This window comes from Zosterops lateralis (genome assembly GCF_965231275.1).
Source record: "Zosterops lateralis genome assembly, chromosome: 27".
Lineage (NCBI taxonomy): Eukaryota > Metazoa > Chordata > Aves > Passeriformes > Zosteropidae > Zosterops > Zosterops lateralis.
Window position 1 is genome coordinate 6,109,129 of NC_139787.1, and position 21,167 is coordinate 6,130,295.

The following is a 21,167-nucleotide window of genomic DNA, read 5'->3' on the forward strand; positions in this document are numbered from 1 at the left end:
AGCTGGCATGTCCCCATTCCACGACCCTGTCCAGGGGCTGACACTGCTGCAGGACAGTGCAATTCCAGTTCATTGGGCAAGTGTTGGTCAGCAGGACCATGACTGCCTACACGGAGTGGTCCCAGCACCAGCAGCACCACCTGCATCCCCTAGCACAGGGAAACTGAGGCACAGAGAGGGGAAGCAAACGGCAGAGCTGGACACACACAAGCATCCCCCAAACCTCAATTTCCTCCCCCTGAGCAAGCTACTCACCTCCCTCCTTGTCCCAACCTGCTGACACAGCAGCACAAGGAAGACCCCAAAACTGACCCCAGAAGCCCCAAAGACATCATGGGGGCTCCCATGAGAGCACAAGTATACCAAGATGTGGGTGCCCTGTACTCAAAGCACCTAGTGCTTGCCCTCACCCCGGTGACACTGACAGTACTTCAGGCCACATTGCCACCTGCTGGCACCAGCCCTGGGGGCTGAGGGCACTGGCACCTTCCTTGATGAGGACAGCAAGTGGCTCTGTGCTGGGTATCAGGTCTGGGTCCAGGTTCGGGTACAACGGGCCACTGCTACATCCAACTGGAGCAGCCACTGCTCACTTTCCTAAACTAATTTTATCCAACTTCATGGCAAGCTGGGATAGTGCATGTGCAACCCAAACCCATCCTAGAGGTGCCAAGAGGGGCTGCTCACATCTCCCATACTCTCTGGAGCACCATGTGAAAGGGCTGCTCCAGGGGTGCAGGAGACTTCATAGCAGCAGTGACAGCTGATGCAGATCTGCAGTTCCTGCTCCTGCTGGCATTTCCAAGGCACAGGTAAAGCAGAGATGGCACTATCATCTGTTTTGCCCCTCAGACTCCCTTTCTGATGCCCCAACAATCTCTCCTGTCTGCTGCTGTCTCTCTTCAGAGGCCAGGATCCAATTTCCACCTGTCTTTCAAGCCACGCTCTCCTTTCTGTCACAAGGGGGGACTGATCCTCTGCCACTGCTCTGTAGCCATACATGCATTCAGCCATCCATGTTTCCCATCCACACAAACCCCACATGAGGCATGAGGGAGTGGAAAGCCCAGCTGCACACATGCTGACATACATGAGCAATTAATTCCTGACACTCTGTGGCCACTGACCAACACAACTGCCCATGAGTTACACAATCAGAGCTGAAGGAAAATCAACACAGAGTGTGGTTCTTCAACATGCACATTGAGAGCCGCCACTGTCCCTGGAGGGCAGCAGGTCCAGAAGGCCCTGGCACGGGCGACAGGCACAAGGAGCAGGTGGGTGATGTTGGAAGGGACCCCACCCACAATCTCATCCCAGCACACCTGTACGTACATCAGCACCAGCCTGGCCACCACCAATGGCCTTGTTGCAGGCAGGGTACACATGTTTGCAGCACCGACATGGATCCACGTGAGCAGCTAATGGAAGGCACCAGGAGCTGCCATGTGTATGCCCGGTGTGGGCAAAGCACATGGAACCCTGGCAAGTGGGTGCCAGCTCCTCTCACCTCCCGCTTTGGGAAGGATCCTGCATTGGGCACGTCTCCAAGGACCCCATAGGAGTTGCCCCAGCAGACACAGCACTTCTCCCTCCCAGAGCCTGGGAAGCCAGCCGCTCTGGGTGTCTCCACCCTTGCTGGCATTGAAACCAGCTCAGCCCCAGCTCTGGCTCTGCCAGACAGGTCCAAACTCCAGGGCCACAGGGTGAGGTGTGGCCAAGCAGCATGTGCTGAGCCAGGTGGGAGAGAGCATGGACACAATCACCATCACTAAGAGCAAAGCCCAGGCCCCTCATGGCCTTGCTCGGCCATCACCTGAGGCAGGAACCGCCAACCATGGGGACCTTGTTCATTGCCGCAGCCTCAGCAGGTGGCTCAGGCTACCACCGGTCACTCGTCCTGGCCTCTCCCCATGGAAACCAAACAAACATCATCACCCGAGTCCAAAACTTCCAGCCCATCCATCTCCCCACTCTAACAGATGGTGGCAGGTCCTAAGACAGTTCTCAGCTGCAGCTGGGTGACATGCTGAGCCGGCAGAGGGCTTTCCCAACGTGGGCTGCCAGATGATCCCCCAAAATCCCTTCCAACACCACTGCAAAGGCAGAAGGAGGAGGTGGGCACATGTAAGGTAGGGGGACCAGGCAAAGCTCCCCCTGCCCCTTGTTGCTGCCCCACACTCCAGGGAACAGGGACAGATCCTGGCTCAGCCCTGTGGCCCTTGCTGGAAGCTGAGAGCTTTTTTTAAACCTGCTTATAAGGGCAACTCACAAACAAGACAGGAGAGCTCCTTGTGGGGAGGAGAAGAGCTCCATGGTCAAATACCAGCACCTGGAAGACTCACACTTAATTCTGGGTTGTGCTACTGCCCCTCTGGTGTGTCGGCAGTGGAGTCAGCCACAGCCACGGCTGCTGCCTCCAGCACCCTTCAACAACCCCTCCTAGCCCTGCTCCAGCACCCAGCCCAGCAGTGCCAGCCATTGACAGCAGCACCATCAGACAAACCCCTGCATGCAGCTGGAAAATATCCTGGCACAGACAGATCGGAGCCAGTCAGGGCTGCTCAGCCTTGGAAAGCAAAAAGAGTGTTCACCCCACAGCGAGTGTGTAAACCCTGACCCCTCACACAAACTCGGAGTCCTGTGGCTGAGCATGGCTCTTAACTGGCTGCAAAGGCAGGGTTGCATCCAGTAAAGCAGGTGTCACATACTGATGGAGCAAGGCTTTGCCACCCAGCTGCCTCTGAAAACCCAGCAGGGGAAAACTCCAAGGCAGAGACAAAATCATCCTTGGGGTTACCCAAATCTCCCAGTTCAAGCCCCAGTTCCCTTTGCATCCTTGGAAAATCTCTGTGGAGAGGGAGTCTACTCTCTAAACTTCAGATCCACTATTTAAAAGAAACAAAAACAAAACCAACAACAACAAAAGATTAAAATATTTCTCCCCAGTGAGGTGCAGAGAGAAACACTCGCACATTCGGTGCCATCGTCAGCAACTCCTACACCACCCCCCACGTACACCATTGCAAGGGGGGAGAAGAAGGGGGGTTTATAGGCACCTACAGAGAAAAAATAAGATTTCTGCTTAATTTGGTTAATCAGTCAACCGAACAGCATGATTCCATAGGAGACTGTCCTGCACTCCCCAAACAATTCAGTCATCCATGGGGCAACAAAACCTCCATGGCTGGTACAAGCATCATCTCTCTCCAATAGAACCACAGCAGTGACCCTTGGAATAGTTCCAAATCCCAAATGCTACTCCAAGTTTGGACATACTGGCAACAGCAAATGAAAAAAAAAAAAAAAAAAAAAAGGGGGGGGGGGGGGGGGGGGGGAAATTTATCAAATCTTGGAATCACCAGAAAAACCCGTAGTGCTGTCAAAGGGGACCCAGCAGAAATACATGGACTTCAGCATCTTCTCCTCAAAACTCTTCAGTTGCTAAAGCAAAATTCGGAGGGAGGGGAGGGGAGGGGAGGGGAGGGAAGGGAAGGGAAGGGAAGGGAAGGGAAGGGAAGGGAAGGGAAGGGAAGGGAAGGGAAGGGAAGGGAAGCCAATTACAACAAATGGAAAGTGTTTTGCTTTTTAATCTCGTGATTTTTTTAGCTAATCTCTCCTTTGGACAGGGACGATCGGCTCAGCAGCAGGATGCTGCCAGGGGGATACAGCACGTGTGGAGTCCCAGCTGGAATGGAAACTCAAGTCCTTGCTCTCCAATCCTGTCCTTTTCAGGTGGGTTTATCCTGTTTTTTTCTCAGAATGATGCTACAGGGGCAGAGAAACAACAGCAAAACTTTGGGAAACTTCTGAACAGGGGATTTTGCTGTTTCTATCTATCTTTTCTGAAGAGGGGAGTTTTCTCTTTTCAAAATACTCTTTTCACTTTGAGTTTTTCACCAATTTGCACAGGAGCATTTGGAGGTGGGAAAACCCTCCACAGCCCCCGCAGACCCTTCTGCTTCTGTGGGTTTTGCCCTCCTTGGGAGAAAATCCAAGTCCTATTCCTCACCTGCCCAGAGATCATGTAATCACAGAATTATAGAATCATTTCAGTTGGAAAAGACCTTTAAGATCATCAAGATGATCCTTTTCCTGCTGCAAAGGAAGTTCCATTCTGGGGAAGTTCATAAAAATGAGAACTTTTAGAAGTGAAAAGGACCATGCATACTCCAAAATGGATTTGTTTCCTTCTCCAGCCCTGGGCAAGACCTCGACAGGCTCCAGCAGAAGGGAAAAATCAGACCCAGCCGTCCAGGAGAAGGCAGGACCCTCCTCACCCGCCACCACCAGACAGCACACTGGAGCAGGGAACCAGCTGGAACCTCTTCACCAATCCAGACTCTCCCAAGCACGTGAAGAGCCAGAGGAGGGAGGACGCCGTTGGATGCCATCCCCAGAGCCCATAAATTACAGCAGGGAACAGAGTTGCATTTGGCCTATTTCTTATCTGCTTGGAAATTGCGCTGCTTTCCCAGCTGCAAATGCAGCTCTGTTCCCAAGAATTTCAGCAAAGCCATGACCTCTTTCCAGGATCATACAGTATATGGTGGCGGGGAGCCAAGGCTAATTATAGGCACAGGAAAAGGGGAGAGAGGCATTTGGAAAAACTCTACCTTCCCAGCCAGGGGAACAGGGCAGCACAGCCACAGCCAAGCCCCTGATGGGAACACCCCAAAGGGCTGCAAAACCCAGGGAAGGAAAGCAAATCCCAGGGATCCGGTCCTCCTGGACTTGCCTATCCTCATTTTCTTGGAAGATGAAAGGCAGTATAAATCTCATCTCACAATACTTCACAATTCCAAAGTGCTCTGGTGTAGAGGGGGAGCCCCTCAGGGGGAGCAGGATCCCCGCTGCCCCAGCACAGGACAAGCGTCAGTACAGCACTGCCCCAGCCATGGCAAGAAACAGAGTTAGTCCTACATCCAGAACCTGAGCGACTTGGGTTCCCTGCAGAGACCCCTTTTCCCAAAGGTGAACAATGCCACGAGCTCCTCAATGTGTCCTTGTGCCCCAGCACTGCCCAAAAGCACAACCTGCAGAGATGCTCCCCAACCTGGAGGCAAATAAACATGCATTAATTTAAACACCAGCCAAGGCTCTCAGGCAAAGCCATGTGCGGGCTTAGAGCCGAGTTCATTGTCACTTGGTGAGCAATGTCACAGGAGCCACCTCCCTCCCCCAACCCGCTGTAGAAGTGGACAAGGACATGGTGACACATGTGCCCACGAGACCTTCCGGCAGGGAGGAGGCTGGGCAGGAAAGCACAAAATAGGCAGCAACTCTTTTAACCACCAACCTCCTCTTCAGAGCCACATTTCTGTACAAAACAAAACCTGAGGAAGGTAAAAATCCCACCTCATGTTTTCTTAGAGAAAGGAAAAAGGAAAGCCAGGAACCTTCTTGCTTGCCGCAATGGTTTTCATTTTCCAGCAAATTAACTCGAATCTCGACTCTGGCTGGTGGCATATCCCCTCCCTGCCTGCTCGCTGCCATGTGTGCCTGCGCAAGTGGGAATGTGTGGGTGTGTGGGTTTTGTTTTGCTTTCTTCACCGGCTCTGCAGACCATCTCCTGCCCTCACCGATCACAGCCTGCAAGCCTCAGCCCAGCTCCATTATCTGGCAGGGTGGACTTCCCACTTCTCTAGCTATAGCCTCATGTGCGGCCACTCTCCTCCTCCAAGAACTTCAAGAAACATGGTTTGCAGGTATCCCAACCCTCTGGGTGCAGCAGACCTGTTGCCATTGCCAGTCACTCCAAGAAGGTCCGTATGTGGAGGGGAGGGTGCCAAGGCTGGGTGGTGCAGAGTGCTGGCATGGCTGTGCCCCCTGGGGCAGGGGACTGGCAGCACCAAGCAGGGCACCAGTGCAGGCTCCCAGCAGGAGAGTACCTCTCACTACAGGAAGGAATCTGCCTGTGCATGCTGTGTCCAACTGATGCCCTCTTCTAACACTACTGTGGCAGTGGGAAGGGAGATCAGTGCACATCAAGTTTGTCCCACTCCTGGCGAGACTCTTGGGATCACCTCCCACCAGCTTCCTGGATAATAACCCCAGTTAAAACTCTGCCCCAGGCACCTGGCCCCAGTGCTGCAGGTGGTCCTAGAAACACTCCAAAGACTGACCAAGCCTTGGTACCAACCAAAATCAGCACTTTCTATGTGATACTCCCCTCCCCAGCTCCAACACTCTCGATGGGCACATCAAGGCATGGAGAGGAAGGTAAACAGAAACAACTTCCCCACATTTCACTGTACCTCCAGCGCCCGGCACCCCCCCCAGCACCCACCCCACCCCAGCAGCAGGACGGAGCACAGACACACATCCCCGCAGAGCTGAGCCCATCTCACTGGTGCTGCCGGCACATCCCGGTGGGGCACGTGGCCTCAGCAGGGCCAACACAGCCCCTTCCCACCCAGCTCCGCAGGCACCGCCACGCACGGCTCAGCCCTAACGGGATAACAAGCTCACAATGAGATCCTAATGAAGGATTAGCAAAATACAGTTTAAAGAGATTAAGGCTGGGTGCAGCACTGAAACTTTTTTTTTTTTTTTTTTTTTTTTCCTGAGATCCCAGCAGAGGTGAGACACAGATTACAGTCAACATGGATGGAGCTGGTATTTGCCACTGGCTCCAGAGGCTCGGGATGGTTTTTGCATCACATTCATGCAAAGAGGGGCCAGGGCTGTAAAAATGATGGAGGAACATACAAAAAATGGCTCGTGGCGCCTGCAAGCCCTGCCCAAGGCACTTCACAGTCAGCCAGAGGCTTCCTTCATCTCTCCCCTCCCACACCAGTCCCTTTCCATCTGCATCCCAGCTGCACCCGATGCTCTTGGTCCCGTTCATAATGACTGTTGATGTTCTCCGCCCGAGCCAGAGCCTTCCAAGGAGCCCCAGGGAAGCAGGTACTCAACTCTCATTCAGGGAAAGTTATTAATAGTAATTTCTTGGCTCTACGCAAACAGAGCAAGAAGTCAGCCCTGGCCTGGAAGAGCCTGGCGTGACTGCCAGCCCCACGTGCTCTGAAAGGTCAGGAGTCTGGTTCACCCCCAAATCAAACGAGGATGATTAAAATAGAAGGCAACACATCTGGGGTTGCTTTTTGACTTGTTTTGACCACTCGTATTTTTTTCTGCAACCACCAACACCACAAATTTTCTCCTCCTGAGAAAGGGCAACATGACTGTCACCCCACCACAGGAATCCAGGAGTGGGAATTTGCTAAACCAGCCCCAAGAGTGCTAACGCTCAGGGGGAAATGGGCAAGCAAGGTTGGTGCTGGGGACAGGCTCGTCCCATGAGCAGTAGGGCAACTGCTCAAACCCACCCCTCATTTCAGCCAAGTCCTCAGAAACCACACAACAAGAGGGAGGTGGGGAGCTGAGAAACATCCCTGTTGAGAGACTACAAAACAAATCAAATGAAGATGTTTGGAGCCAATCCAGATGTTTATTAGTGACGCACATGGAGGTATAAATAATTATCCGGTAGGAATTTTGTTCACAGGCAGCTCTCCCTTATCTAATCAGATCTCAGTGAGACACGGCCCCAGCCTCCCCCAGCTTAAAAAGTCTTGAGAAAACCAGATGCAAAATAAAAAAACCTCACTAGGGGCACCAATTTAATCCCATTAATCACTGGATACTGGGAGCAGAGCTGCCACCATTCAGATCTCATCCAGGCACAGCTTAAGGAAAGATTTTTTTCTTCCAGCAGGAGCACTGGCAGAGGGTCAGATCCGGCACAAGGGTGCAGAGAAGGGCCAGGAGCTGAACCCTCGCACCCTGCCCCATGTCCAGCACTAGATACGGGTAAAGTGGCATCTGTGAGGACAGGAGCCACTGTGGCATTGGCTGAGCCCCTCCACACCAGTGCAAGGAGCTGGACAAACTCTCGCCTGTAAGAAACCAACTGCTTAAAATACACTGGCCAACAAACCCCTCCCTTGTCTGGCTGCATGGTACTGACCAGCCTCTCCAGCGCCCAGACACTGCAATTACCTAAAAATAAATGGACCACAAACCTCGAGAGGCCAAATGGCTGAGGGGGATGAGGACAGCAGGGAATGTGCCCCAGCAGTACCAAGCCTGGCTGGAGGGACCAGCAACCATGAGCAGTTGTCACAGCACCACCACAAAGCCCAAGCCAAAGGGTTCACATGCAACAAAAAATAGGTAGAAAAAAGGCTTTAACAGCTCAAAAACACCACCTGAGCTGATTTTTCCCAGCCTTTGGCATCACCTAGCCCATGGGAGGTGCCGACCCACTCAGCTGCACCACCACTCCCTGCACCAGCAGCCCCTCACCCTGCCAACCCCTGCCGCCAGCATTTCCAATGGTTTTCCAAAAATTTAACCAACCCAACCCACCATAGGCAAGGCTGCAGAGGGTTTTGCAGAGGCCAGAGAGGAGCAGTCTTGGAAACTTACTGTAGGAAATTGGCCGCTCAGCTCCAGCTCCTTGTCCCTACTGGTGGGAAAATCTATAAATCTCTAATAAAGAAAAAAAAAATCCCCTCCCATTTTATTCCTTCTCTCTCCCCCTTTCCAAAGGATTGCGAAACTGAGAGGGCAGCCAGGGCTTAGATTCGCAGCATTTCTGAGTTCCTACCGAGTCTGGGCTCCCTGCCACCAGCAACAGCAGCTCTGGGGGTGTGGAAAAAGGGAGGAAAAAAAAATAAAAAACAAGAGGAGTAAAAAAATATATATTAAAAAGTCCTGTTTATTTTGGGGGATGAGAGAGAAAGCTTGCACAAAGCAGGGTGGAGGGGGAGCGAGGCTCTGGCACTCCTGCAGGCACCACCCGTTTGGGAATCAAAAAGGCTTGGTTAAAACACCTCAGTCTTGGGTGAGAATACTAAGTTTACAGAAGATGCTTTTTCCCAGAGTGTACACGGGCAATAAGCAATCTTGTATAGAGGGAGGCAGCACCTCCCAGAGCAGTTGGACCCCCTCAAGGGCACCCATGGGTGCCAGCGGCAGCTCTGGTCTGCCCTGCCCTGCCCTGACATGGCCCCGGGTGCTGTAAGGGGAATTACTGAAGACAGGCTGGAAGAAAAGCCTGCTCCAGCCATGACCCAGATTCCCCTCCAGCCTGATCCCTCACTGAAGTCATAATCCTTGGAGGGCTTCTGGTCTTTTTTTTTTTTTTTTTTTTTTAATACATCCCTGAGCGTTGCCATGGTGACAAGGGGGATGCTATAATTTCAGCATTATAGACTTCAGCATGAGAACAGGAGGGAGAAGGTGGTGGAAATATGGATGAGCTGCACTGGTAATGCATTTAGGGGAAAAAAGAGAATTAAACAAAAAAGAAAGAACCAAGGCAACACCTTGGTTTGGGCAGCAGAGGCTAGAAGAGCAGAGCCATATTACAGCTGATGGGATGCAGGGGATCATGGAATCATGGAACAGTTTGGGTTGGAAAGAACCATAAAGATGGTCTTGTTCCATCCCCTGCCATGGTCAGGGACACCTTCCACTAGACCAGGTTGCTCCAAGCCCTGTACAACCTGGCCTTTGGCACTTCCAGGGATGGGGCAGCCTAGGCAACCTCTGCCAAGGCCTTACCACTCTCAGAAGGAGGAAATTCTTCCCAATATCCCACCTAACCCTGCCTTCTTTCAGTGTGAAGCCATTCTCCCCTTGACCTGTCATCCAAGCCCTTGTTCAAAGTCATCTCCAGCTCTCCTGGAGCCCTTTAGGCACTGGAAATGGCTCTAAGGTTTATCTGGAGCCTTCCCTTCCCTGGAATGGGGACCTGCTCCTGTCCCTCAGCCAGAGTACCCACTTTAGGGTATCACTGGGGCAGCAGCTTCCCTGGGCATGGATACTCCAGATCCTGCAGGGCTTTGGGGGATGCAGGCTGCCACCCTGCCAGGACACAGCAACAAGTCCTAAATCCCCCAGAAAACCTTGTGGAACTCGAGGCAGCCCTGAGCAGGAACACCCTATATTGGGGTGGCCTTAGCCCAGCCCACCACAGCTCAGCACCCAGCCGATGCCAAAACTTTTCAAAGAAGCAGCTCCAAAAGAGCTGCCCTCCCCTTTTTACCTCTATTTCCTACCACTTTCCTTTCCACCTGCTTTGCCCATAGCAGGTCCCCAAGGTATCCCATCACAAGCAGGATGTGGGAGACCCTGTGTTCCTGTCCAGCTCTCAGATGGAATAAAACCCATCACTGCCCATGATTCTGCAAGGTCATGATACACCTCTGGGTGTTCTTAACATCACACCATCTTGGTTCAGCCCTAGAGAGGCCCTGGGCTGGTGTCTGGCTGGTACGTGACCTACAATCCCACAGGAGGGATGAATCAGGAACCCAACAGCTTCAGCCCCCCCAGACCCTAGGGACTTCAAGCTCTCCAGTGGCACAGAAATAGCAAAACTGTTCAAACAGAAGCCAAACCAGTTTTAGCCACACTTCCACCCTGCTCACACGCCTTCCCGCCCCATTGCGAGGCACTGAACCAGCACCTGCTGTGACGAAAAATTTCTGAAAGATGCACAAATAAAAATAAGATCACACACAAACGCCTCTGCCCAAACCCAGACCAAAGGCCCATGACCCCATCACAAGAAAGATGGGCTGCCAGGGACTCACGGGGTCCCAAAGGAAGCCACACTGCCCTGGGGGATGCCAGGTCCACACCACACACAAGTGGGGAGGTGAGAAAAAGCTTCGGTCTGGTGCGCAGCACTTGGCACCACATCCTCTGGCCATGCAGCCAGCATCCCTCAGCCTCCCAGAGGGGTGGGAGAGAGATCCTGACCACAAAACCCAGGTGGCCAGTGTCAGGGGCACTGAGACAACACTGTCCCAGTCCTGCACTGGAGCTCTGGTGCCTGGGCACAGCTCAGTGGGGATCCTTGAAGGGTAGCATGATGCTGGGACAAAAGGGTCTCCTGACCTCTAAAAGCCTAAATAAAACCACAGCACATCCTGCAAAATGGGAACTCCAGGTCCGAGGTGGCAGCAAGTGCCAAGGAACCCCCACCAGGACTCAATGTGCTTGCTCCCCACTGCAAAAAAAATCTCATATAACCAGTGGAAAAAATATCGTGACTGTTTTGTTTCCATGCCTGAAGACGAGGCCAAACCCGAAAACTACCATCTTCAGCATCTGACCTGTCAGGCCTTGGGCCATCAGGGCGCTTTCAGAAGTGCCCCAGCTCCAAATTTAGCCTCAAAGGTATTTATCTCTGAGAAACTAAAACCAAAGCTGCATTTGCATAACAAAAAGACCCCGATGACGCTCGGTGCAAGTGCTGCTGGCAGAGGAGAGGACATGCAAAGCAGCCTCTCTCGCCAACCAAAGGCGCTGAAGGTCACCCAGGCAGATGCTGAGCTTGCCATGGCTGGTCCTCTCCACTGGAAAGGACAAGGCAAGAACATTTGCCCATAAGGAAAGCATCTTTGCAACCTTCCCACTTGCACCTCGTCCAGCTGGAGCAGCTCTCTCCAGCACAAAGGCAGGTGTGAAATCCTGCTCGCTAAAGCACACACTCACATCTGGCCCTGAAGTTGAAAGATCTGAGGGCAACTAACAGGATTTTTCCAAACTCTCTCAACCTGTGTTGAGAGCTGGGCTCACCGTTTTCCTTTCCTGGGTGCCAGTGGCTGGCACGAGGACAGGAGGCTTTGTCTCCTCAGGAGCAGTGCCCATGGGGAAGCAGGAGGTGAGCAACCCAGCCTCTGGCCTTCCCCCAGCACCACCAATGCAGCTTCCATGACCCCTGAGGCCCCCAGGAGCAACCAGGAGCTCACCCCATCAGGACCCCCACCCCCTTCCCATGGGAGCAGGAGGAAGGCACAGCAGCTCTGTGCTCAGCTGTCTGACACGAGGTCAGCACCTGCTGCCACGCTGTGCATGCAGCTCAACCCGGCACCTGTCCCATTGTTTTGGGACAAAGTCCCTTCGGGAACTGGCACCACCCGCCTCCCTGTCTCCTCCTTATCTCACACTGATTTAATCCCCTCCTGTCCTACCATGTCCACAGCTCATTCAAGGCTCAACTGTAACAAAACCCCAGGGCATCACACCAAACCCAATAAAGCGTCACTGGTGCCCCAGGCCGCCCCAAGAGCCAGATGTTCACTTCTCACCCCCCCTCAAGGAAATGCCAGCTCTGGGAAAGGATTGATGGAGGACCAAGAAGCAGCCACCAGCTGCTGCAGGAAGAGGCCTTGGCTGCCTTCACCACCAGCATCTTGCTCCAACCATTTGTTCTGCTTCTATTTTCAAAAGCGCTGGGGCTCAGCGCTCCGCAGATCCCAGCCTCCCTCCCAGCCTCCCCACTGCCAAGCAAGGCGACAGATTTCTGCTAAGAGGTAACACCGGCTCCACTCCCCATCTTGGTAGCAGCATCCACGCAGGACTCGGGATATTTTTGATCGAGCAAGCTGAGAGGTGCTAGTTTTCCCGGCGGCTCGTTGCCAGCGCGTGGGAAGAACGGCCATGCCACGTCAGGGAAGGTTGAGGATGGATCCATGATTGATGATTGATGAGTGATTGATCCCTGTGCCTAAAACCCTGGAGATGGGGCATCAAATCCTCCTCAGTTATGCAAAGCAAGATGTCCAGTGGCACATGGAGCTCTCTGGGAAAGCATCACCCAAGGGATGAGGCTGGAGATGAGGACTGACTTTGGCTGCATGCCAACCGCCTGAGCCCTTCCAGGAGCCCCCACACTAGTCCACGCTCTCAGAGGTGAGCTGGCATGCACACAACTGTCCATGTGATCCCAAGTGTTGCTCCTCACCGGAATACTCAATGGAAAACTGCCCCAAGCTGATGTCCAAGTAAGCCCTGCCTTCACTCAACCCTTCCATATCCTGTTCCAGTTACTGAAATAAATTTGCTGCTACCACAGGGTTTTGCTAGAGGCAGAGGTATGTCTCCAGGGAACTTGTGGTTTATCTCCTGGGATAAACCCGAGGGTTGGAATGAGATGATTTTTAAGGTCCCTTCCTACCTAAACCATTCCATGAGTCTGTGATAACTGTGCCTAGAGGCATCTCCTCACCTCCATGACCTCCCCAGCAGTGCCAGCACGAGAGACAGTTGGTGACACACAAACACTTTCCTTTCCCCCATGGTTCTTCCAGCAAGTTCTGAACCGGTCCAAGCGCTGCATGTCAGGTTCCGTGCCCAACAGAGCCAAAGCCAGAGCACCCTGCAGGGAAATTCTAAAGGCCAAAAATCCGCACACAGTTCCCAGCAGGAGGAGGGTGCTTGTGGCAGAGCCAGGCACCAGCAACAGCAGGATTTTAACAAGCTGTAGGGTCTTCAGCCACTCCAACCTGCCACGCATCATCAAGCCAAGCAGCACCAGGGTCTCCACCCAGAGGAGGTGTCATGGGTGCCACAGGACACCGCACCCCAGGGATGGACACCATTCCCAAACACTGGCATTTGGACAAAGTGTGCTGTTCCTCCCAGGGCTGGCAGCTCGCTCAGATGGCAGCAAGAAGCCTGAGGGTACAAGGATCATTTATCACAATATTTAGACAAAGCATGACGGCTCAAGCCTCACCTATAGTTACACAAACACACAGCCACTCTCTACCTCTGTACACCCAAAATGGGTAAAAAATACCCCTTTCTTGGCCATCCCAGGCTTGCAGAAGGTCTCTCATCATGGATGCCACCATGGACCAAGAGTAGCCATGTCTGGACCCTGGTCCCTGCTATTCCCTGCCCCAGCCCCTCATCACAGTAGCTTAACTCCTGCTCCCAGCACTGAGCCCAGCAGCTGTAGGGCAGGACGGTCTCGGTGACTGCCCATGCAAAATAAAAAAAAAAGCTGGTTGGTCAAAATATTTTGTCCACATTCTTTATTGTAATTTTTTTCTTCCTTGCCAGTGGAAACTCCTGCTCTAGCACCATGTCTCAAGGTTACTGCTGGGGTGGGGGAGGATTTCAGGTTTTACAACTGAAAAATTCCAGACAGAAACCCAGAAACGTTGCCAGTCTTTTACTGAGCAGAAGTTCTTTATCCAATTAATTTATTTAACTTTTTGGGTTTTTTACACTTAATGCAGCAGGTTTAAGTAAACTCTATTTTTTTCAGCCCCTCAAATTTTGTCTGCTTTGACAGAAAATTCTCACTGGTGCCATTAGTATTTCCAATTCTCAATTTCTTTTTTAAGGAAAACCAAACCTGATGAATCTGACCCCACAAATTTTCCCCACCTGCACGACATGGGATGTGTTCCTGGGTATGGCGCCTAGCAATTTTTCCCTGAAGTCTTCCAATAATTGGAAAGGAAAAATTTTAAAAGAAAAAATTCATCTTCAAAATAAGAAAAGAAAAAAGATGCTTTCAAAAAGAATGCAGGAAAGCCACTTTGTTCCAAAAGGTACTTCTATTTTAAAAATAAGATGAAAACTTCCAAGCAGGGCTATTTATTACCGCTGCTTATATCCATCAATAACACCCTGCACCTGAAGCTCCACCACATCCTTCGGAGCAGCTATCCCCAGGCCCACAGCCTCAGCACTGCCGGGGCCATGAGCTGCAGGATCCATCACGCAGGAGATGCTGATAATCACCCTAAAGCAGAAGCAGGAGAGAGAAGAAGGAGGAAACCCACTAGGAATCCTAAAACAATCCCTTGGTAACCCTGAAGTGGCCTCGGGTCAGGGACCTGGCCCCACAGGCAGGTGCTGCTTCCCAAATCTCATTACTACTTTTTGGGAATGGAAAAAAAGGTAAAAAAATAATTCAGGATCATGGATTTGTCCTGCCTCCTTCAAAAAAAAAAAGGCTGATGCAACAGCAGTGCTGCAGTAGGAGGTCACTCTTGCCCACAGCCCCCAGCTCCCCACCCATGGCCCAAGCACCTCAGCCTGGGGGGGCTGCAGGCACCTCCTCCTGGAAGCGGTTTGGGCTTTGCACTGGATGCTTGCAGGAAGCTGTTTGAAGCTCTGGAAAGAGAAACAATTCGTCCTCCTTCTCCTCCTCCTCTTCCTCCCTGCCCAGAAATAGGTCATTTAATTACCACCTTTGCAATCCCAACCACCACTGACTCAGGACAGGACGTGGGAGTGCTTCCACCCTGTGCTGGCTCATGCCCAGCAGCAGCCCAAAGCCACTGTGCACGGCTTTGACCTTGAGCCATTGTGCTAGCAGGACTGGGCTCTCAGGGCACAGCCAGCACAGATAGCAGGGGCTCAGCTCCCCACTTCTGCATTCCAACTAGTGCTGGTCACTTAAAGCAAGGAGGGTCGGGCCATGGGTGCTGCCGACCCCCCTCCACACACAGCCACAGGCAGGGCCATGTGCCACCTTCAGGAAAACCAAGGGATAATTGCAAGCTGGGAAATCCTACGTGCCCTGCTCAGCACAAAGAGTGAAACGTGCGGCCCTGGCATGGTCCAGTCCAGTCCAGCTGCTTTGGGACAGGACACCACAGTGGCTCCTGGGTGGTGGCTGGAGCCTGACACATCCCAGCACATGCATCATCCTGCCCTTCCAGCTTGTCCTCACCATGCACACCAGGACACCTGCCTGGCACTGCTCTGGCTGCTCGGTCTTCACCTTTGGCAGCAAAAGAGCAGCACCACATGCCCACTCCACTGGGAACTGGAGGGGCACAAAGCTATTTAAAGTCCCACTGGGCACCATGGCAGTACCCAGCACTGGGAACAGGCCCCAGCAGCCGTTCCAGCATTCCAGGACTCAACCACAACCAGGATATTCAGGTTGTTGCCAGGCCCCTCCGAGTGACACAGATGGTAGCAGCAAGGACCCACCACCACTGCATGCACCTCATCTCACTGCCTTTTTTTATACATGGGAAGGTGCTTACCTATAGCTCAGAAGCAGCCTGGGAATCATAGAGCAACTGCTGTGTCCTCCTAGCTTTGTCATGACCCACACAGTAACAGGCAAAGCTTCCCCAAAAAACTGTTCCCATGTAGCTCAGAGACCCAAGTCCCCCATATTTTGAGACCCCATTTAAGAGAAAGCAAAGCTAGACCCCACCCCCCAAAATAAATCACTCCAAACTGGAGTATTTATCAAACCTTTGCTCCCCACGTGGGCACTTTTTTTAGGATTTTTTTGAAGGATGCAGGCTCTTGTCTACTCTGCAAGCAGTGGGGAGCTGCAGCAGGGAGACACCAAGAGTGATGGGAAAGGAAAAATTAAAGAAGAACCACAAGCAAAGCAAAGTGGAGTGCAAGATGCAAACCGACAGATCCGGGGAGGCAGAGCTGCTGGCAGGCAGACGGCAAGATCCATCTTGAAAGCAAAAGCAAACTGCTGCTCACACAGGCAGAGGGAAAAACCTAGAGGTCTTCAGCACTGCCTGAAGCTCTGATCAAACAAAGTGATTAACAAATCTCAGCTTTTTATTGAAAGCTTCTCTAATTAGAGGAAAAAAGGAAAGGAAAAAACAAAATCAAACCCCCAAGATTCACACTGAGTGGTGAAGTCCCAGACAGTGTTGGGGGGAGGTGAGGGGATGATGCACCCCACAGTCCTGCTGGCACAGGAAAGGCAAGCACAGCCAGGGGCACCCAGTGCTCAAGCCATGGCACCAGCACGGCCACACATTTCCGTGCCGCCCCAGCCTTCTTCCTCCTCCCCTTCCTCCTCCTCACTTGCTTTCTGCTCATTGTGTTGAGCTCAGCAGCAGAGCCAAACCTTCCCGGGAGCAGGACTGTCATCTACAATAGAGTCACCTCTGAACTCGGGATGGCTCAGCCTCCAGGAAGTGCCAAATAGCAATAAAAATAAGAAAGAGCCCCTGGCCCGAGGAGTTCACCCTCTGAACAGATGGGATGGCGGCAGGGTGAGACAGGGGGATATTTTTAGCTCTGGTTGCAGATGGGGAAGTCCAGCACAGCATCGACATGGCAGCCCCATCACCACCCGTGCAGCTCACCATGGTTTGGGTCACCTCCATGTGCACTCCCGAGTATTACCAGGATTTAATGGGATGCTGCCTGCTCACTTCCTAAGCCTCAGGCACCACCTTGCAGGCCAGCTCCCACCATCATAGCTCCACATGGCATCTCACCACCACTGCCGGGGGCACCCAGGAGGGCAGCAGTGGTCTGGGGGAGTGGAGTCAATGTCAGCAACCCACACCCCTCTCCCTCTTTCCTCTTCATTCCCAAAACGGTCACATCCTTGCAATCCATCACAGAGGAGAGATGCCATGCAGCACCCCACAGCGGGTTGCTCCCAGCACACTCCAGGTGATGCCAATCTGACCCTGGGAAGCATTCTGGCTTGGGAAAAGCAATTTCTTGCCCCTCACCACAGATGCTTTTCTAGGTTCAAGTGACTCGCCCAGGGTGCCAGATGCATAGCTTGTAGCTGAGCCCGCCACAGCTAGTTGAACCCCTCCTGCTCCTTCAGGATGTGCCAACTAGCATCTCCCCCCACCCTCATATCCATCCTTCCTTCGTGAGCCAGGGCACCAACATCAAGACCTCCCTGCCAGGCAGCCGCCAGCACCAGCTCCAGGCACACGCCAGTACCACGGCAGCTGGGTCCTGCTCCTGTACTTTTCATCCAACACTTTCGGCTTTGTTCTCCCTCTCACAAAGCCGCCGTGAGGCTGCCCTGGCAGGATGAAGGGACCTTGAAGTGGATGCAGTTTATGACCATATTTAGGCTCCTTTATGTTGCCAGAGTCACAGTAAAGGGCTGCAGCATTAAATGAGACTCAGACCCCACTTGTTTCACTTGGCAGCCTGGGAAAAATCCACCCAGGGTGACTCCAGCACCATCCATGCCTCCACCCTGCCCACTCAGGGACAGTACAAAATAGCAACAGCCCTCTCCAGCTCTGCAGTTGCACTTCCCAAGAGGAGCCAAGAGCCCCATAGCAGTGAGGAGGGGGGAGATTATATACATTAACCACCTCCCCCATTTCGAGAACACTAAAGCATGGGGAAGCAAAGGGACATGCCCAAGGTCACCTACTGACAAAGCCAGCATTTCCCAATGTCCCAAGAGCCCCCTAGCAGGACTGAGCACACACAGGGACATGACCACACAGCATGAGGAGCCCCCGAGCCAGTTTGTGCCAGGGGAGAGCCTAGGCAGGAGGGAAGCCCCAAGCCACCTGACACAGGAGCTAATGCCCCTTCAACATGAGCACATTAAATCCCTGCTGTGGCGGAGGCACTGGCGAAACCTGAGCAGTGGCCCCCACCGCTGCGGGGACATTGGCCACCTGCTCAGAGCCAGCACAAGTGCAGATGCCTCAGCTTGGCAAAGCTGTGACAACTGCAGGCACTGAAGGGCAAGGTGACGGGGGTGGAAAGGAGAATCCATGAGGCCCATCCAGAGGTCTGTGACCTTCAAGAGCCCATGGCAGTGATCCTGAGGGCAGGGCAAGCAGCTCACTTTGGAGCTCCAAAGACACAGGGGCAGCTCAGCACTCCCAAGCCAGGGTCACCAGCACCGAATCAGCTCAGGGAAGGAAAGAACATGTCAGAATAACCCTTACCTACACCCAAAACTTGCACCCCTGGCCTGATGAGTGTCCCCATTGCACTGAGGTCAGCACAGCCCCTTCTCCGTCAGCAGCAAGATTTCAGGCTAGCTGTCCTGGGACAGTGGTTTGAGAACACCCACCTAAGTGAAGCAACGCCAGCCCAAAAATCCATACACAGCCACACACTGCGGGAGGAGGGGCTTTGGAGGGACAGGAAAAGGCCTTCCCGGGGTGGGGGCAGGCAGAGGTGCTGAGCTGAAGTGCCAGGGGAATTTGCACCAGCACAGGTGTCTCTGTCCCTGCCCAGACCCCTGCCCACAGCGAGGAGGAGTCACCAGGCAAAACCGCGTGGCAGTTCCGACACTTGTGGAGGATGAAGAGGAGGGGACAGCCCAGCTGGTGGCCGTGCAGAGCCGGGGGTACTACAGAGCTCCACGGGTGCAGGGGGAAGAGCTGCGTGCGTGGCACATGCGTGTGTCTCACCGACGGTGTGCTGCTCGTGTACGTGAGGGGAGAAAAGCAAAATAAATAAAAAAATAAAATCCGACGACAAAGCCAGAACGGTTTGGGAGCTGCAGGGAAAGGATAAGCTGCGGGCTAGCCGGCGTCACAGATGCCGAACACCCGCAGATGCCGGATGCCCTGTCACCGCATCCCTGCTCAGCATCGGCGGTCCCTCTGGCCAAGGAACCGCTCGGCACCCTGGGGAGGCCGTGGCAGTGGTGACGCGGTTTGGCCCCACCACGATACCCTGCTCCGGCCTCTGTCGGATAAAGCTGAGGCGCTGAGCACCCCCGGACAAACAATCCCAGCTGTCGGCTCCAGAGCCGGCGCACGGCCAAGGCATGGACCCTCCGGGACCAGTTTTACCGCCAGCTCTCCCAAAATCTGTTCTTGCCAATCAAACCGCAGCCCCTGTCGGCACCCGGAGCCTCGCCGGCGGGTCCCTCCACAGTCCCTATGTCCTGCCAGGGAAGGCACCTCCCAGCCCCCGAAATCCACTGGGCCCTGCTTCTCCCTGGTTCCCGCCAGGCCGCAGAGGGTCCCATTCGGGGGTGGACGCAGTGTTGCGGGTGGGCTCACGGTCTGTCACCACGGGAGTCTCACGGGAACATTGCCCACCGCCCCGGAGCGGAGTGGGCAACCCCCAGTGCTGCCCGCACCCCACCGGCAGCACCAAGCAGGACTATCCCCGTGTGCCGCACTCGGCACCCGCATCCCCCCCTTGTCCCGCGTCCCCCCGTGTCCCGCACTGCCCCGTGTCCCGCGTCCCTCCGCGTCCCGCGCCGCCCTCACCTGTCCCCGCAGCGCCCAGGCCGAGCTGCCACCTCTTCCCCTTCCTCTCGCTCCCTCCTTCACCTCTGCACCATTTTGGTGACGGTTTGTTTTGAAGCCGAGGGGGGAGGAGGGAAGAGGGGGGCGCGGGGGGAGGATGTGCCACAGCCGCCGCCGCCGCTGCTCCCGCCCCCGCCCATCCCCGCGCCTCGGGGCGGCTCCGTGCGGCGCGGGGGTCGGGGGGGGGTCCCTCCGCTCCCCCCACCCCAAACACAGCCGGGCGTAGCGGAGCTCCGCGCCCCCCCTAAGGCCGACCGGGGAAGGAGGGGGGGAGGGAGTTCTCTCGGAAGTAGCGCCAGAATCGCGAAACGTTAAAAGAAATCAAAAATAATTAAAAATAACAATTAGAAGGAGGGGGAAAAAGCCGACAGCCAAGAAGCACGAGAGCGGGAGGGACCCACCTGAGCGGGGCGCGGACCGGCCGCTGCCGGGGTTGCGGCGGAGCCGGCGGGGAGCGACCATGGCCGGGCCCGGCCCAGCGTCAGGGGCGGCGGCGGCGGCGCGGGCGGCCAATGGCCGCGACAGGGGGGAGCGAGCGGGGCCGGGGGGGCCGGGGTGGGACCGGGACCAAGGGGGGCTGAGCCGGGGGCCGAGACAGGCCCGAGGGTGCGCTGAGCCGGGGAGGGGAATCGTAGCCGGCGGCGGGGTGTGCTTAGCTGGGACCTCCCCTCTCCCATCCTCGGGGTCTGGCCTGGCCCCACTCGTGTTCCCCAGGGTGGGCAGGACTGTCCGGCCCAGCCCCACGGCCGGAGCAGCTGTGCCGGGGTGACTGGGGGCATGGTGGATTCTGCCCCAGCTTCCGTGGGGCGTCGGACTCAGGACATTGTGTCAGTGGGGCCAAGTGTCCCTAAAGCTACGCAGGTGACAGACATCAGCTGCCCGTGAAGGTCCCAGTTCTGCTGCCTCGGACACCGTGGAAGGTCCCAGTTGTGTGTCCGGCACTGGCACAGAACCCTCGTAGGTACGATGCTGTCCGGTGTGCCCGAACACAGCCCAGAGGCTGCTCCTGCCTCTGGCGTCCTCACTGCACTGGCCTCCCGGGGTACCCAGCCCTAACCCGGCCCTTCCCACAGCGCCAGATCCTCAGCCGAGTGCATGGCACTGGACTCCCTGTGCTCCTGGGCAGCAGGGCCACGGCTTCCAGACCCTGCTCCAAGCCGGGGCCCTACATTCCCAGCTCCTAAAGCAGCTGCAACCCAGATACATCGCTCTGTGCTACCCGCAAGAAATCCAACAGGTCAAACAGTGACTCCCACCTCTGTGCCAGGGCAGTTTGGGGCTGTGAATTGGGAAAGAGATCTGTTTTAAGGGATTTGGGTAACTGATTCTGTTCCTTTCTCACCACCATGTCTAGTGCTGCTTATCCAC

The 21,167-nt window shown here is 54.5% G+C and overlaps 1 protein-coding gene across 4 annotated transcripts in view; it reads right to left on the reverse strand.

The window, feature by feature from the left end:
• The window catches only part of MEF2D (myocyte enhancer factor 2D), an 86,760-nt gene that overhangs the window by 63,018 nt on the left and 2,575 nt on the right, over nucleotides 1–21,167 (reverse strand). For 2 of the 4 annotated variants that reach the window (XM_083878957.1, XM_083878949.1), the window contains exon 1: nucleotides 19,761–19,873. The exons of 1 other annotated variant lie outside the window; for it this stretch is intronic. The gene's annotated coding sequence lies outside the window, so the exon portion shown is untranslated. Of the gene's footprint in view, nucleotides 1–19,760; nucleotides 19,874–20,200; nucleotides 20,267–21,167 lie in introns of those variants that run through there. One more of the 4 variants, XM_083878950.1, reaches the window with a different exon arrangement.